Raw genomic sequence first — 5491 nt, 5'->3', positions numbered from 1 at the left:
TTCTGTATCAAAAACACCTTTTAATGCACATCCCTGCTACCCTTCTCTTCAAACAGCCTCTTCCTTTGAGTTCAACACTCGGAACAGCTTATAAGAGCAATCTGAGCAGCTGGGCTCCTTGTCTGATCCCCATTCAGTATTTCTCCGGGTGCTTGCTCAGAAGCATCTGGAGGGTGTGTTAAAAATATCATTACCAGACTGAGAGGGAAATCAGAGAGAGTGGGGTGGGGGTGTTTCTGAATCTACTCAAAACGAACCATTTCTGTGCACAAATGAGGGGCTTGCTCAGCCACAGCTTCAAACAAGAGAACATTGAATTTTGAAACCTAATAAAAAAGTCCCAGGAAAACATCAAATTAAGTAGAGAAGAGGCACACATAAGGACACTACAGGCAGGGACTGAGCTGTGTATCTGTACAGCATGCATTAGGGCAGATTTCACAGCTTTTGGTATCATCAATATTTACATACAGCTAAGAAGGCAGAGTTATAGACTTCTATTAAAAAAAAAAGTTGTGCCATATAAGAAAACAACAAGACAGGCTATATCCAAATGGTGAATTCATGTAGATTTTTAAGAGCAAAGGACTTTGTGCCCAATGCCTATAAATATCAAGTCATAGATGTTTGTCTTCTTTTTCTCTAGTTTTTAAGTTTTTCTTTTTTAAATAAAAATAAAATAAGCAGAGTAGTAAGTCAAATTAATTAAATATCAATATTTTATTAAATCTTTTAGACTTCCATACAATATATTTTAATCATATTCACCCTCAATTCCTTCCCCTAACTCTCCCCAGATCTACCACCCACCTCCCAACTTCATTTCCTTTTCTTCCTTTAACCCACTGAGTCCAGTCTATGCTTCCCGTATACCCACCGCTGTGGGGCCATCCGTAAGAGCATGGTCAACCTTTCAGAGCCATGCTCATTGAGAAAACGGATTCTCCCTCCCCAGGAAGCCATCAGCTGACCATAGCTCCTCTCTTTATGACCCCTTGCTGGAATAGCAACTGGCTTCATCTTGTCCCAGTCTGTGCAGGCAGACATAGCTGCTTTGCAGCATGAGCACAGAGATCCTGCCCTGCCCAGTGGCTGCTGTTTTGCTCTGGTCCTCATTTCCCCGTCACTCTTACAATCTTTCCAACCCCCTCTTCTGCAACAGTCCCTGGGCTTTTGGAAGATCAGGGTGATGGAGAAGCATTCCCTCCATACACACTTATTCTCTGCCCTCAGGTCAGTTGTGAATTTCCCTGCCAACCTCTGTCCACTGCACCAAGAAGCACCTCTGATGAGATCTGAGAGGTGCATATTGAAAACATATCATTTCATTTCATAATGCACAGATGCTTGGGCTTGGCCAGAGAATAATCATCTCGACTTTCTACAGTCTCCTCAAGAAATTCTTTTTCAAATGGTTATTTACAATAAAGAACAAGTGCCCTAGCTTCACATAGCACAGTGGTTCTTTATCTCTTATCTAGCTAGCCCATTGCTGTTGGCCTAAAATGAGAAACTGGGAAACAGCTATATGGAACATGTAGACAGCCTGCTAAATACCAAATAAGCCTGTAAGAAGAAAAATAGCTACACATAAAAAATGTACATTCATATAGCCAAACACTAAGCTGAATGCTTATGACCACACAAGCAATATGAAAATAGCTATATTTATGTGAGGATAGATTAAAGTATATTTTCTGTGTATTATCTCATTCTATGGGCACATTATCCTCTGATATTTGCATTTACAGTTTCCCATTTTACAGATAAATATGTTGAAAACAAGATAAAGGAAAGAACTGGTGCACTGGAGAGATGGCTCAGAGGACCTGAGTTAGGTTCCCAGCATCTGAGTCAAGGGGCTCACAACTGCCTGTATCTCCAGCTCCAAGAGACCTTTCAACCTCCTTTGGTCTACATGGACATCCTCACACAGACACGGACAGACTCACACAAACACAGACATGGACATCCTTACACACACACACACACAGAGACACAGACATCCTCACACATACACAGACACAGACATCCTCATACACACACAGGCATGGACACCCTCACACAGACACAGACATCCTCATACACACACAGACACGGACACCCTCACACAGACACAGACACCCTCACGTGGACACGGACACATAAACTTTATTCTTTAAAAAGTGCACAGTTTGCAAAAAGTAGATTTGTTGAGTCTTAATTCCATATTTAAAAAGACAGCCCAGACTGGACTAAAGTAGAACAACCTTTGACATATGAAAATAAGGAGAGAGAAAATAAGAGAGAGAGAGAGAGAGAAAAAGAGAGAGAGAGAGAGAGAGAGAGAGAGAGAGAGAGAGAGAGAGAGAGAATATAAGAGAGAATAAATATCAGATAGAAAACACCTGGTAACAGAAAAGTGAGTCACCCGCAGCCATGGTCTTGGCAGGCCATTGTAGGTGTACAAAGGGACCTTAACTCTCTCTCCTCACTGTATCATCTCAGTGCTATCATCGTCTTTCCCTCTTTAGTGATGTGTAAGCTTCCGTGATTAATCATGTAACTCATATGTGGGCTCGTTTGAACTTTAGGCATCTCTGAATTGATTTTCCTGTCTGCTTACTATTTAAGAATACTGAGAAATCTGTCTAGAAAGGTGTTCGCATCAGTCACCACTCACTCTGAAGACCTATTTCTATCCCTGCAGTGAATGTGACTCAAAGAGCAAAAATTGGGGAGCACCCTATAGCCAGCAGACCCTCACTCGCAGGGCTCTGATTTCATGAGCAGTGCTGAGACCACCTCCTTTTCTCCATACTGATACGTAAGGATACAGTGAGTCTTCAGCCTCAGATGGGTTTATAACAAGGACGCTACTCATGAGGCATGCTTAAAATCTTCAGCTGGCAGAATGGCTAACAGTCAATGATGAATGGTCCCAACCCAAAACTGAATTCCCAAAGATCCTAAGTCAGTCCTCTGGGACCAGTGGGCAGATGCAGGATCAAGTATCTTGAGAGGAGTTTACCTGGGCGGGCACTTAACACAATCGGCTGTGTCCTTCTAAGGGGGTTTTGGGATGGAGACACAGAGAAGATGCAGGAGTAAGAGGTAAAGCAGCCCCTTCAGTAGAGGTTGGAGGCAGCAAATCAAGGAATCCTGGCACCTACAAAAGCGGGTTGAAGATAGATCCCTCAGTGAGCACCGTAGCCGGGACAACCTTGCCGAGAGCCGGGTTTGGGATGCTCACTGTGATAGGTGATAGGAAACTTGTGCATGGATTATGAAAAGTTAGGTCCCCCTCATCCGACCTCCTTCCAGATGGTTAGATGCCCTTGCCACCACCTGGGTCCTTGAACCAGGACCCTCTGAGTAAGGTGGCACAGCTGTGGTTTTCTATCTTTGCCAAAAATTTTCTCAACTTTCATAATTTTGCAGTCAAGTTTTGGAAAGTATCATAAAACAAAAATCTTGTATCAAGCAAGATTTTCACAAAATCTCCTCCGTCTGTTTTACCTGTTATACTATGGCTGTGCAACTTCTGTGTCTATGTGCTTTTTAAATTGTGAATTTTCTTCATCTTTTTTCCTATCACTCTTCTCTACATCACTGGATTTCTGCCAGAATAAATAAATACCACTTGCTAACACCTGGTGCCAAAAATAGATAATTAGATTTCTGACCGATGAAATTTTCTGCAACAATTGAATTCCTAAAAGCTAATCATTTAACTTTTTAAAGATAGCATCATAAAATTCAATAAGCTCTGTTATCTATAGCACAAAAAGAAAAATCAATAGGCCTAATTGCCACCATTTTTCTCTTCTGTTTTGAAATTCTGTCAGTGATTCACAGGCTGTTTAGCTCACTAATCAAGTTTTTCTTATGCAATCATAAAGATCCATCTAGAATCACTAACTATCCAGCAGCTGGCATGAGGGGAGAAGGAAAGACTGTTTGGAATTTCAATTGTGTGGGAGGGTAGGGGAGTACCTTGTCGTGTGTGGGAGAATAAGAAGGGCCTGGAAGCACAGCCTGGTAGTTACTCTCGCCCACACATTGGTGGAGATGGTGACAGCTCTCACTCTGAGCACGCCCACGGAAACGCTGCACTTAGTGACAATAGCCACGCAGATGCGAAGGCTTGAGTTAATATTTTACATAAACATGAGGAAAAATAAATAGAAATATCTGGCTCTGCTTTTGAAAGCCTTTAACTGAAGGAAATGCCGAGAGCTGTTCCACGTAGGAAATATTTGAGCTATGCCGTCTTGACTGATACATAAAATCAATGCAAAGCCAGACTTACTTTCACAGGGTGTGATTCTTTCCTCTCAACCCCAAGTGTTCGCTTATCAACTATCAGTGATTACACCTCTGCTCTTTGTCTACCCGGTCCTAAGTCCTTCTACTTCAATTTGCTGCTGAAGTCTCTGTCTAGGGCATTGGGGAAATGACCATATTGGCAGCTGGGGTTCTGGGTTAATAATTTGTCCTAATCATGTTTCTGGTGAAAACATCATGAGTAGTGTAACGGAGCCTGGCAGAGGGTCAAAGTGAAGGAAGCTCTGAACAGAAGGTAAATGGGTACCATCAGATCTAGCATCTTTATGGCCTGGAGTCATTGCAAATGTTTGCTCTTCTCTGAGAGGTGTGAAAACGCTAACTGCAGGACAGCTGTCCCCTGGCAAGCGCTGTGCTGGGGACTGTCTTTGCACTGAGGCCAGGGTGGGGTGGGAGGTCTGTTCAGCTCCCTGCCCAGCGGCTGCTGGGCTCTGCTAATCACATGCATGCTCCATTTACCACTGAATATAAACCTGTGACATCCAGATCTGTAATTTGCATCTGGATTTCCTACGAAATCCTAGCAGGGAGGGGGGGAATACGCAACTGGAAACCGTATATTATGTCATCTCAAAAGTTTCCTTGACTGCCCCGAAAGTGGAAAACATAGTCAAGATATTTTTTCTGCCCCCAGAGACAGTCTGCTGCTGGCTCAGTGTAGTCTCTTTAAGACCCTCACTGCAGTCAGTTAAAGTGGTTGGGGTTTATCCCATCTCCTTCCTGAGCCTTGGTGCCCCTGTCAGTAACTAGAGTTGAACCATTTCTCTAAGTCACCACTCATCTCAGCATTCATTTTTATTTTTATTTATCTCTATGTGTGTGCAGGTATATTATACATGTTTGTGGCAAGGGTGGGGTATGCACATCTGTGTGCCCACGTGTGTATAGAGAGCAAGCTCAAATGTGATTTAGGAACTCCTTGGGACTGTTTCCTACTAGGCTGGAACTCACCAGTTGTGCAAGGCTGACCTCCAGGGCGCCCCAGACAAGAGTCTGTCTTCACTGCCTTTCCTCTGGGATTGCAAACTCCTATCATTATGCCCAGTGTTTTCCTGAGGACTGTGAGATCAGATTCAAGGCCTACTGGTTTCAGGGCAAGCACTTTACCAATTAAGGAATCTCCCCAGACTCAGTATTCATTTCTAAATAAATTTTATTTTGTATA

This window comes from Microtus ochrogaster, chromosome 5 (assembly GCF_000317375.1).
Source record: "Microtus ochrogaster isolate Prairie Vole_2 chromosome 5, MicOch1.0, whole genome shotgun sequence".
NCBI lineage: Eukaryota > Metazoa > Chordata > Mammalia > Rodentia > Cricetidae > Microtus > Microtus ochrogaster.
The sequence above is the reverse complement of the archived record's forward strand: the minus strand, read 5'-3'. Positions refer to the sequence as shown.